We start from the raw sequence: 14,267 nt of genomic DNA on the forward strand, positions 1-14,267 counted from the left end.
CTCAAAATGGATCTCCATTCTTCCTCCTCTAGATTTAGTTAACCTATTGAGCATTATCCCTGATGTTTGTTTCCTCTTGCGCCTAGGTGCTAGTCCAACAACAAACATAGGAAGTGTTAGTGTACATCAAACCGTGAGACTACATATAAAGAAGCATGCAACTGTAACTTGACTCCATCAACTACCTTCTTGCTGTTGAAGCTCACAAGGTTCATCTGATATTGCCAACTCTTCTTGTGTCAAGAGTGCTTGGGAAGTAGTGTTAGGTGGCAAGGGAGCTTGGGAACGTGCTGCTAGCTCAGTTGACGCATGAGTACGTCGTGCAGCTGGTAGTACTGTGGTAGGTGTTGCAAGAACTAGGGCTGTCTCTGCTTGTTTGGTGGCAGCTATTTGTTTCTGTTTGTCTTTTTTGCAACTCGTGTAGCACGGGATGCTGTGTTTGTCAAATTTTCTGCTGGACTTTGACCTTCTATTGCACCATCAGTACCAGCAAAATCTGCAGGATTCATCCGCTTCTCATTCCCTGCCATTCTGTGTTTCTTCCTCTTTCTCTGTGCCATGCTAAGTCAAGCCGCCAAGAAAAACAAATAACAATTTAGTTCTTCAGAACAAATTGATGCATGATGCAGATGAACTGAACTTGATGTTAGACAACCACATGATAGGAGGATGTAATATGTATGAAAAACAGGACGGAAGAGATAACCAGAACTATGATGTGTAAACTAAGAAGAAGACATTTCACCAAATTAGAAGCAATGCAATGGAAGGTAGACACCATATGAAAGATGCTACAAATATCGCTCTGCCAAGTTAACAGTGTCTCATCATAAATGGCGTTTAAACAAATGTGAAGCACAAGAAATAAATCATATGCAAGATGCAAACAACATCACACTACCATGTTAGAGGTCTCTCGTCATTAGTGCCATTGCATATTCACAGCATTGCATATTCACAGCTTATGATGTGTAAACTAAGGAGAAGGCATTTCAATAAATTGGAAGCAATGAAAGCTAGACACCATATGAAAGATGCAACAAATATCACTCTACCAAGTTAAAACTGTCTCGTCATAAGTGCCATTTCAACAAATTAGTAATACAAGCTAGAAAAGAATGTGAGATGTAACCTATATCACACTCCGAAGTCAAATGTGTCTTATGATAAGTGATTGTTGCAGGTTACACAACAGTAGTAATTTGATGTAAGAACATAGTGTGATAGACAGATATTGTATGTTCTAGAAACAGGAACACATGTCTTATTCAAGTATAATGTGTAAAGTAAGCAGATGGAATTCAACAAAATTAGAAGCAATACAAGCTAGACATCACACATAACATGCAACCACATATAACAGTGCCAAGTTAGAGGGAGCACCGGTGATGCTGCACTAGGGGAGACGTGCTCATCATAAACACAACTTTGTTGAGTGTCTATGCATGTGTTGTCTTGGAAATCATCTTGGGGGTGTGGAGGAGTAGAAACTGTAGAGGCCCTCCGTTCGGAAGGAGCACCTTTATCCGCTGCCTTGCTAACTTCCTTCCGCTTTATTGATTTTGAATTGCCAAGTAAAACCGACAAGAAAAAGCAATAAAATTCTCTCTTCAGAACTCATTCATGCATGATACTGACAATCACTACTTTGATGTAAGGCAAACACATGATACCAGGATGGAATATGTACGAAAAATAGGACGACATGGCATGTTCATAACTGTTTGTGTAAACTAAGCAGAAACCATTCCAGCAAATAAGAAGTAATGCAAGCTAGACACCACATGAAAGATGCAACCAATATGACTCTGCCAAGTTAAAAGCGTCCCATCATAAATGGAATTTCAACAAATTAGAAGCAGCGCATGCTATAAATCATATGAAAGATGCAACTAATATCGCACTGCATATACTAAAGGTGTCTCGTCATGTTGATTGATGCGGGATACAAAAAACAATAGTTTTATGTAAGGACATGGTTAATAGACAGATGTACTATGTACTAAATACAGGAAGGCATGTCACATTAACATGTATAATGTATAAGCTAAGAAGACTAGCACATGCAGTTTAACCAGATTGGAAGAATTACAATCTAGACACCATATGCAACATGCAACCACATATCACGCTGCCAAGTTAGAGCAAGCACCTGCGATGCTAGTGTAGGGGAAATGCTGTAATCAACTACAGAGCTATGTTCACTATCTTCATCTAGCATTTTTGTTTCTTGAGAATCATGTCGGGAGGCTGACGTTGCATTCTTTAAATGAGGAGTAGTCCCCTTGCCTGCCTGCCTCGTCATAAGTGATTGATGAGGGATACCCAAGAACATTAGTTTGATGTAAGAACATGGTTAATACACAAATGTACTAGTATGTACCAAAAACAGAAAGGCATGTCATATTTAAAGGTATAATGTGTAAGCTAAGCAGATGCAATTTAACCAAATTGGAAGCAATACAAGCTAGACATCCGGCTGGAGTGGTGTGCATGATCATCTAGGACCCGAGAGCCTGGTGGGAGGCGGGCTGCTTCGCCACCATCGCAGCTTTTTAGTTGGCTTCCAGGTGATGCCTATCTTTGCTGGGCTTGTCACTGGCTCGGCCAGTGCCCTGACTAGCTATTTGTCTTCTGGTGCTCACGGGATGGTGGTTCATGTAAAAAAATATCTTTCCTTATCTTACCGACTCCGGCCTTTCGAATACAAGCTAGATACCATATGGAACATGCAACCACATATGACACCGCGAAGTTAAAGCAAGCACCTGGGATGGTGGTTCATTGCGAGCGAGGTCATCAACTCCAGAGCTACGTTTACCGTCTCCATCTGCTGACACTGCACCCATTATAGCGCTGAAACGTGTCTTGCCTACCCGCACACCAAACTGGAGCGACTTCTCTCTTTTCTTTTTGGCTTCTCTCATGGCAGCAGAGTCTGAAATACCCTTGCATAAAAACACAACAGTGAGAGTAAGGGTGAAGTGTGTGCAGAACTAGTGCACTGTAAAAGTAGTAGATAGTAGGTGGCTGAAAAATAAATGACAGGAGACATATGATAGCTCTACAACATTGCATGGCAAAGAAAATTAGATTCTACTCTGTATGATTTTGTAATATATGAGCACAGGAAATGCAGGTACTCCTCCAGCACACCACCACATGTGGTCATATCTAAGATAACAGTCGACTGAAAATAAATAGGTCAGTCGATTTTTTTAATGAACCGTCCGATCTATAAGGAACGGGCAGATGGCCTTCGTCTACCTCCCGCCAGTCACTGTTGATGATCTTTCTCGAACCGCCAGCGACCACCGGCCCAGACCCCTGCCTCCGCAGCCCCGCCCTCCCATCGACCTCACACCACCGCCGTGCTTGGCAGCGCCCCCAGGCCATCCCTTTAATCCCGGCCGACCTCCAGATCGGGCGCCAGTAGCTCTAGGCCGCACACGCCCCTAAGATAAACACCAAGGCGCCGCTTCCCCAGCGTAATAGGCGTACTAGCACCTGTTACACCGGGGAATGCTTCCGTTAATTGGGAATCAAGTGGCCAGAAATTGAAATTTAGGGGGCGACGGACCTCTAGCTAAGGTGAAATAGTATATGAGGAGAAACCTTGTGCATCGCGAGTTACTAGGAACATCTAGTATCAAGAAGAAGCGGTCAACTAATGTCTTCCGTGGGATGAATACCGTGCAAGCAGAGACGTAAGATTTGCACAAATAAGGGAAGAGGAGTACCTTTTTTGGTTGCCGGTGTGGTCACCTCCACAAGTCGCGCCGATTTTCTTCTTTTTACCGGGGAAACCGATGTTCTGGAGGGTGCAGGCTTGGACGAACCCATGGCCAAATTGTTGACTGTGTTGCCGTGGCCATATGTCGGCGGAGGGGAAGCAGATTCGAGGCGGCGAAGGACGGCGTAGCAGGAACAACTCCGGTGCGGTGGAGGGTGGCGAAGTTGGAGCGGCAGCGGTGAGGCGCAGGACGGCGTGGTTGAACTGGCTCGGGTACGGACGGCTCGGCCTCGGCTTTAACTACTAGCCATGGAGGGCGTTGCGGTGGACGACGACATCAGGGTATCAGCTCCGGCGTGATGGAGGAGGGCGGCGGTTGATGAGTGGGATGGGGTGGTGGACGGAGGACGCCGGGGTTTCGTGGCTGGTGGAGAGGTAGTTTTGGTGCCCACGGAGTACGAATGGGGAATCAGACGGGTGGGGGGGGAACCATGTTTCGGTCTGGGATGCGCTTGTTTTTTTTTGCTTTTTTGAACAGAAATGGGATGCGCTTGTTTGAAATTTGGGGAAAGTACAAACTTTGCCCCCTTCTTAAATTTCGGACCTACTGCGGGTCGGGGGTTGGATGGTAATCCCAGGTGTCCCAAATAGTGGGTGGGAGCGATTTCGGCCCCGCGCATGTGTGCTTAGGCAGCCATTGTGTATGAATGTTTTTCGGATGCGGTTGCATGGCGTCTAGATGAAGCTACAAACCTACCCCAGTTTAGACCTTTGGACGTTGGGCCGGTAGGTTTCACGGGTCGGAGTTATTAGAAAAGTAATTTCCTTGTACTACCAAACATTGGTCTCACGCGGTTTCGGGCGAGTAGAGGCTCTTTTGGCGCTTCGTTCGAAATTTTGAAACACAAGCATTCACGTTTAGAGTACTCTTGAACTATGAGGATTGACCTAAATATACAACGTTATATTTGACCTTGTATGTTTGAAAACCTCATTAAATTATCCGCTTCTTTTTGAAATTTTGACACTTGAAAATCCTATAACTACGATTATTTTGGAATGGAGGAGCTAAATTTGAATCTATTTTGTACACGACTACATATGCTATTATGTACAAAATCAGAGCAAAGATTGGTTCCCCCATAATTTAGGTATGGTTTACAAATGCCATGATATCAAATTCAAATAATTGAATGGACTTAATGTTGAATTCGATTTTTTTAAACCACCTTAAGTTGAATTCAAATGTATGCTAGTACATAGGTAGTAGCTATTTATAATGTCCATTGTGTAACTTTCGTATGTATAATGTGCTTTACACACACAACATGAACTATACTCACGTTTATATTCGATTGCTAAAGCGAGCATTGTCTGGAGTTCAAAATACTAACTATGTGGATCAATTGTGCCGAATAATAACATAGACATGCTCAAATTCGATAGAATCTAGATGTTTGATGGATCAATGACCGCTCCTTACGCGAATTGCAAATATCATGATCCCATCCTAATATTTGGATACAATTTATATCTTTAATCAATGTGTAGAGCAGTCTTTTACGTGTAGTTTCACTCTCCACCTGTGGTCTCTCACACATGCTCACACACTCTCTCCCGAGGTGTGTTTCTCGCACACATGCTCTAGATATAGCCCTCCCTCCCTCTCGTAACCATTTACAACTGTTTTCACTAACCTTTATCACAAGCACTCTTCCTCTCGCAAACATACACACGCACAATCCTCATCGACCCTTTCTATATACATGGACCTGCCTACGTGTCTCATGTACGCACATTATCCTTACGCCTATCTCTCACACATTGTCTCACACCCCTCTTCCTAATCGATGAGTATGATTCTAGCAGAGCATTCTGTAGGATGCCCCTTAAAGTTAGGTTGGATGAATAGTAATATCAGAGATAAAGGGGTTACCTTAGTCCGAGAACCTAGGGTTACAAATCCTAGCCGGCTTTGTCAGTGGACATAGAGTCCTTCACAATTCTGCTATCTTTGTCTTGTACGACTAGTCATCCATGGGTCTTCCTAAATGCATCACGGGCCGACCAATGTGGCGCAGGACGGAACAGAACGAATGGCCTCACCTCGACCCACCGGACCTCACGCGGTGACACACCCTCTGCCCCCACGTCTCATTATCTTCTCACACCCACACATACCAACACAAACACCACACACATAGAAAATTTATCCTGGTGCCTCTATTCCCTCCCCCCTTGCATATACACACTCAAGGGAATGGAATCTCTTGTCGTGACGTCATGTTCGTCTCTCTCTCTAGACCACTCTCATTTCTCTTGCTATCTCTCCCATGCCCCCCATCGGCCCCTCTATCCATGCCTCCCTCGAATACGTAATACACACACATACCTCTCTAGGCCCCACCATATGCATCAACTACACATTCACACATGTTACATCACGTACCCCATTGATCTAAAAAGCCCTCTCTTCACGTTTATTTCGCGTACAACATTCCTTTTGAATAAAGTGTGGCCAAAAAATTATTTTAGAGTTTCTACATATATACAACATTACAAAGTTATATGGAGGAGTACGAACGCTAACTTGCATTGCATGGTGCCCACAATGATATTTATTCCCCACTATGAATTTGTATATTTTTATACTATATACAAAGTTAGTCATAATAAAGAGAAACGAAGAGCATCTCTCTCTCCATCGCATACCCCACGTACGCCCCTTTCACGTATGCACACAAAACTATCTCAAGGTCCTCTAAAAGTAAGCCCCCAGAAAATTCACACATGTTTCATCTTTCTCTCGCGATATATGCAATGACGATCATTGTATTTGAAGAGAAAGCACGATACGTACATTGGACTTCAGAATCCACTCATTACGGTCACCATTTACGTTTAGTGGTTATTATGCAGTCACGGGCTCACCGTACAACTCTGTATTTGCTCATGACATGACTAGTTGACCAGTTAAACGCTCCATGTGGCACCTCTAGTGTTGCATCACATTATCTCACTACCATCGTGCCCACCTGTCGACTTGTATCTACTCTACATCTACACTCTTATAAAATACATAAAATACACTTATAAAAACAGAGTTGGTGATGATGGTGTGCCTGCCATCCTGCAATATAGGCCGTCCAATTTATATCTGACGGACAGGAAAGAAACTATGGCAATTTTGCAAAAAGGTACCCACACACCTCTCCACATTTGCAAATAAGGCCTTCCCTCGTTCATCCTTTTCTCTCACAAGATAAACAAGTCATACAAATGCATCTTGATGTTACATGCAATGCACGGGCATCTTGCTAGTAAGAATGAAAACAAACGACAAAAAATATATTTGGGCGGTGGTTCGAAGTCATGACCGCGGGCACAACGGACAAGGTGGCCTTGTATTGGTATGCTGAGTTGTCTGTTTTAACACACAGGAGCTGGTGTGGTGATTATACACACACGCACACATGCACACGAACTGCATCCACACAACACTCACACAAACACATGCACCCACGCACGCACGCAACACTCGCACGTAAACACGCAGCCACACACGCACACATGCAACACTCACACGCACACATGCACGCATGCATGCACACACCAGTACACCACACGACCAACACACACTCTCACGCTCAAGTGCTCAACCTACACGTGCATGCGCACACATCAGGCCCTGACAGACACATACACAACTAGGTGATTCCCGCGCACGGGTTGGAGCCTTGTCGTGCCTGAGTAAATTTGTGTTTATCTGACCTTTTGCCTATGCGAACTGACAGGTGGGACCCACAACGAACGTGGTCAATTTAACTAGTCAACATGGCGCCACGCAGACTATTTGGCCGGTCAACAGAGTGCAATCCGATGCTGAGCTATGAGCAAGTGACCGTATAATCACCGCAAAATGTATATAGTGACCGTAATCAGCTTATTCTGAAGTTCGGTGACCGTATTACGCTTTTCTCTCTATAGGCCCTCCAAAACTACATCTCTACACGTTCTTGCATGTTACATCTAACAACTATGCAATACATCACTACTACTACACTCTAACACAATAAATCATATATGTTTTTAGTTTTACTAGATATCATATTGTTACTTATAATTATTCAGTTTGCATACATTAAAATTGCCTTTGAAATGTATGGCCAGTATCATCTACCGCGCGGGAAAAATTCATCGTAAGATTATAGTACTATACAGTACAAGTGACCGTATCGGGTTTGTATCGATGGATCGTGCGAAACAACAAAACTATAGTACTATACAATACAAGTGACAGTTCACTGGGCCGTCGTGTCGTCTACTCCTCCGTTGTAAGAGTGGAGCGCTCTCTTTCATAAATCTTCTAGTCACTTTCGCCGACATGTGGGACATCAAGCTACCGGGTCCACGTGCCATACCAGAATACAGTGCAGAGCAGCCGGGGTGAAGCACCCCATTCATGGCGCCGACGTAGTAATGAGCAATAAGGCGTCAAATCACAAAGCTACACCTTTCCCGCAGTTAAGTTGGAGGGACGAAGCAACCATCATTTCACTCGTTGCTGAATCCACTTCTCCCTCATCTTCTTCAACTTAGCCACGTGTTGCTTCTGCGGTTGTTCTGCCTCATGTGGGACGCGGATCAGCTTGGTAAAGCACTGACACGTGGGACCGCATGTTAGCAAACCGCTAGGACAACGTCCTCCGAAAATAAGAAACCTCCCCCGCCATCCGCGCGGCAAAATCACCTCCTTTTTACTAATCTCAATTCTATAATTTTTTAGATCAATATAATTGAGATTTGTATAGATAGCACACAGGAGAAAAACCAAGTGGTACGGTTAAGGGCATCCACAATGTGTAGCCAAATGTGAAAATAGCTTTTGGCATCGTGGGAACCATTGTGGACGGTGTTGCCAAAGCCAAAAAGATGGAACCGAAGCTCCCTGATTGATTGATTGAAGTAATAGAAAAATGCAACGTCTCTCCTATTTCTCCCATGCTTGGACGTATGTAGTACAATATAGAGCACAGAGTCTACTCCCCTGTCCCTTCTATCACAAATCACAAAGCAGTGAGGCATCAAATCACAAAAGCACGGACGAAGCAACCATCATTTCACTCTTCGCTGACTCCGCTTCTCCATCGTGTTCTTCGAGAAGCCATCTCACCGCATTAGTTATAGTAGTACTAGTAAAGGACTTCCTGGATGCAAATAAGGCGGTTGTCTCGGCTTGCAGGCGGCACTTGCGAACGACTTACCGTGGTCTCCCTCAATGGTGTTCTCCGTCGAACGCACTTCGCCAAACCACAAAAAAATATCATCGACGTCACCGCAATGGGGAAGGAAGTCAAATATAGTTACTACTCCATTTTTTTGTACACAAGGCTAGTATATCAAAATTACAATTTGCAAAGGGCCACTAACACTAATCGAGGCAAAATTGATGGGGTTAGCAACCAAGGACATTAATATCCCCTGCATGCATGCGGAAGTGAGAAGGTTTGTTTGCATGGCGCTGCATTAATGAAGCGATGAGGAGTGATATGGTTAGCTCTTTGGTCTTTGGAGAACAAAATATGCATTAATTGACACATGAAACGAGGATTTGTATCGATTAAATCCCGCGAAGGAAAACCCAACCTTTCTTTTTTAACACTAGTACTCCTAGTACGTCCGTACTTATCCTGTTTGGGTCTAGGCCATGAATTGCCAAACTTCGCCACACATTTTTTCCAAGCTTGCCTAAAGTTTTCAAAATGAGAAGGAGGTACACTTGCGCACGGCTATCGCGGTCACACCACACCCTCACACGGTCGCTCCTGCACGCCGTGGTCGCACCGCACCCTCACACGATCGCTCATGCACGCCGCAAACCCAACCAAGGGAATGCACCCTCACTGACACGTGATGTCGCATGGGAACACACCAAACTCAGCCATCCTATCGCTGACACATAATTTTCGTTCATAGAGTATGTTTATCCAACTGCATGTTGGGGAGTATCCATACGGCCCGTGCGGTGGTCTGTTGGGGAAGAAGAAGAGGTGAGGAAGAAGGAAAGAAGGGTTAGGAGACGTAGGATATTCATCCAACCGCCTGAAATGGTAGACTGACCCAAGTCAGGCGACTTGCATAACAAATATATGTTTTTACATAGCAAAAGATCCATAAAAACAACAACATAAAGAAAAACTATCACTGCTCGCGGAAAGAGACGACCTCGTCGTCTTTGGCTGCCGGCGCGAACCGGCGGTCGCTGCCTACGTGTGTCTCCGCACCATGGTTGTCCTCGGCCTCCAGCTACTCGTTCAAGCGGAGCGTGCGGGCGCTCTGCACGGACGAGAGCACAACCCGGTTCAAGTCGAGGACGTCCGGTTCCGCCTGCAGGAGGGCCTCGATGGCAGCGGCATCGGCGCGCTCCGCGTTGAGTTGAGCCTCCGCCGCCCGGTTCAAGTCCAGGACGTCCGGTTCCGCCTGCAGGAGGGCGTCGATGAGAGCGGCATCCGCGCGCTCTGTGTCGAGTCGAGCCTCTGCCGCCCGGTTCAAGTCCAGGACGTCTGGTTCCGCCTGCAGGAGGGCCTCGATGGCAGCGGCATCCGCGTTCTCCACCTCAAGTTGAGCCTCCACCGCCCGGTTCACATCCACGACATCCGGTTCTGCCTGCAGGAGAGCCTCAATGGCAGCGGCATGCGCACGCTCCGCGTCGAGTTGAGCCTCTGCCTCCCGGTCCTCCTTTAGTATCGCCATGTTGAACCGCTGGTCCGCCTGCACCATGGGGGACTCGGACGCCGGCACGAAGTCGACGTCCATCGTCTCATACCCATCAGGGGCCTTCTGCGCCGCGACCTCCACCATTAACATTGGATCGGCTTCCTCCTCCTCGTAGCTTGGCTCCAGAGAACTCGGGGATTGGCCCGCCGCAGAGCGAGCTTGGGAACGGAGGTCTATGGCGCCGACCGCCGTCGCGATTTCTGCGCGGCGCTCCAGCGTCAGCATCTTGTAGTAAGTGATCTTGCGGTGCACCATGGCTTTCCGACGAACTAGGGGACGCTTGATGCGGGCTAGGGGATCGAAAGGTGGGGGAATGGGCTGGAGATTTGGTGTGGTTTTAGGGCAGTGGCTGGCTTAGGCCGAGCAGCGAAGGTTCTCGTGTGAATAGTGGTTCCGGTGACGATCGGTCAATCGGTTTTCACTGTACATTGCTCTTGTCGCGTTCGCGTTGCAGCCCGGCACGCTGGACCCTCCACGTCGCTCACCGAATGGAACACGCTTCATCTTGTGTTTTCGCTTGCTTGTGGGACCGCAGTTGAGAGCAAACCGACGTCCCTCCTCCTCCCCCGCCCGCGTCATTTATTATACCACCACTCCCTCCGTTTTATGCGGAGTAAATAAAAACAGAGGGAGTATACTATGGATGAGGATCCCCTGACGTGCCGAACCCATTGAGTAACTGACATGTGGGGCCTAGAAAGCATTGGGTCCGCCAGTAAGTGACCGAAAGGGAGGGTAAGGCAGGGATACCTACGTCAAAGGATCCACTTCCACTATACTACTTTGACCAAATGTTAGAGTAATAATATATGACATGCAACTTACACAAATGTTAGAGTAATAATACTCCTATATGACATGCAACTTACACAAAGCATACATGGTCTAATGCGTTTTTCGAGGCTAACTTTGACCAAATGTTAGAGTAATAATATATGACATGCAACTTACACAAAGCATACGGTCAAATTCGTATGTGAAAGGAGTTTCCAATGATATAATTTTCACATTATACATCTCATGTAATATTAATCTTGTCAATAGTCAAATTGGAAACCATCTCGAGTACAAATCTAGGAGTACGTACGAATCTAAAAATATTGATTGGCGTTGTTGAATGTTGATACCTTTTTGATCAAAGTAGATATACTTTGACTACACATAAAACTTATATGTAAACTAGAAAGGATAGAAGGGAGTATATTGTACGTTCAAAAACGAAACGAACATTGAATACCCTTTATATATGATTTGTGGATGCTATGATCACCGGTTCAAAATTTTGAATCCGCCTTAGGTGTCACGTGCCCCCACTCGTTCCCTCTCGATTTCATCTCGGGGTCCGGAGATCTATTGAAAGAGGACTAGGGTGGGTACATGCGAATGATACTCGGCGGAATGTTCAAATGAGGCATGCAGGAGGATGGACTCGACTGGAGGGCGACATGATCGATGGAGAAGAGGGTTGGAGAGGAATGAGAAATAAGCAAACGCCACATGATTATACTTGAACGGCTCAAATAAACAATAAGTTGTCTCGCTTGTCCTACATAGTGAAAGGCCTAATGCGCAACTCAGAGCACTGACGCTCGAATATGGCCGGGAAAATAGGGAAACAGACATGTGGGGCACACCCGTCGGGACGACGTAGCGCAGACTAGTCCAATGGAGGAGCTGGCCCACGACCTCCTCGCCACCGACAACCGTTCATGTGGGTCGTTGGGGCCAACAACGGGGCGCAGCTCCAGCACCGCCTCTGGACACGGCAACCGCGGTGAGCGACACGCACATATCGTCGCTAGATACGGTCAGTTTCAGTTTGCCGAGGGTGGCGTTAGTGCTGTGGCACGACCAACAGTATGTTTGGTTTGTGCCCAAGGTTGCCCCATCAAAGCATTGGGTAGCCAAAATTTTGGATGAGGTATTGGTTGCCCATGATTTGGCCGACATTGGCAAGAAAAATGAACTTGAGTTGGCTAGAGTTCATTGGCATGCCAAAGAAATGGAAACCGTCCAAACAAAGACCAATCTTTGGGTCATGACCAAAATTTTGGTTGAGGTATTGGTTGCCCATGATTTGGCCGACATTGGCAAGAAAAATGAACTAGAGTTGGCTAGAGTTCATTGGCATGCCAAAAAAATGGCAACCATCCAAACAAAGACCAATCTTTTGGTCATGACCAAAATTTTGGCAAGGTGCACTTTGGCCACAATCCAAACACACCCCAACACCCGGCTCATCGAGGATGCACGGGGCGCTGCGACGTGTCCGCGGAGTGGTGTAGTGCGGCCAACTGCATCCTCTGGACATGAGACCATGCCGGGTCGTCTTGCTTTTCCAATGACATGCGGGGATCACATGTGAGCAAAGGGCATCTCCAATGTTGCCACGACCGCAGCTGACTACCCTGGCACACCAAAATCTCGTCCCTCGCGCCATCGCGCGGTGCGTTCCCAGCCGGCGCCAGCTGCCCGCATTCATGCCGTCCGTTCATATGTCGTCATTAAGAGGCTCGGTGCCCGCGGAACCAACTCCGGCGACTTAATGACGCACCCGGACGCTTGGCCTCACTGGAATGCGCTACTTAAAGCGGCAACACCCAGCTAACCTCCACACCATAGCGCATCGTCCTCCTACCTGGAACCACATCCGCCATGACCGCAAGCGCGAACGCTCTGCGGGAGAGCTTGTCTTCGGGGATGGAGCTCGAGGTCGCCGCCCTCGCTCAAGTCGCCGCACAAGCGGTGGCCACGCTGGCGGCCGACGACGGGAGCACCGTCAGCCACGCGTCCTACTTGCCGCCGTCCAACATCCGGCACCGCCGAGGTCAGGGACTCCTCCGAGGATGAGTAGGGCATGGGAGGCGGCAGGGCATGGTGTGCGAACTAGCCGGTCCGTATCCCGTGTTCTACTTTTCCTCGCCGGAGACCGCACCTTCACTTCACGGGTCTTGAACCCCGCCCCTGTACATGGAGATCACAGATGGAGGACGTCAGTCGCCACCGTAGAATAGGTCTAGGGTCAGGTTTCTTTTATTTTTTTGTCCTATAGAAGTTCGAAAAGTAATGAAAATCTACCGTGTTTGCATTAATCTCGGCCGGTGTATATGAACTTTCACAATAATATACATATTGTAGGAGTATTAGCAAGATGCCCGTGCGTTGCACGGAAGATCAAGATCTTGTGGGAGAAAAGGATGAACGAGGGAAAGCCTTATCTGCAAATGTGGAGAGGAGTGCGGGTAAATTGTCATAGTTTCCTTCCTATCCGTTAGATATAGATCGGACGGCCTATATTGCAGGATTGGACACATCTTTCTACATCTACGGGAACCTACGAAAGGGTTAACATAAATTGCCTCTCTCTCTCCTCCCCTGATTTTCATGGTGGTGGGCCCCTCCCTCCCCCCAATCTACAATCAACAGCTCACACATTTCACATTGCGTTAATTACGTAACTGGGATTATGTAGGTGTAGCATTACTCGTCCTAAAAAAACCAACTAAGCCAACCTCCCAGCATATCGTGCGGGAAAAGACCCGGCCGCGCCGTTTTAGTCGGGATTACCGAATTACTAGTAGTGGTATCGATGGATCACGCGAAGCAACAGACTTTTTTTAGGGGGCGAAGCACCTAGTGTAGAAGGAAAAAATGCGGTACACTCATAGCACTCCTGTCGCAGTCGCATTGCACCCCACACATGTTCGGTCCCGCACACGGCTCACGCAAACGGAACGTGCTTCGGCTTGCCTCTTCA

The sequence above is a fragment of the Triticum dicoccoides genome, chromosome 3A (assembly GCF_002162155.2).
Source record: "Triticum dicoccoides isolate Atlit2015 ecotype Zavitan chromosome 3A, WEW_v2.0, whole genome shotgun sequence".
In the NCBI taxonomy this organism is placed as follows: Eukaryota; Viridiplantae; Streptophyta; class Magnoliopsida; order Poales; family Poaceae; genus Triticum; species Triticum dicoccoides.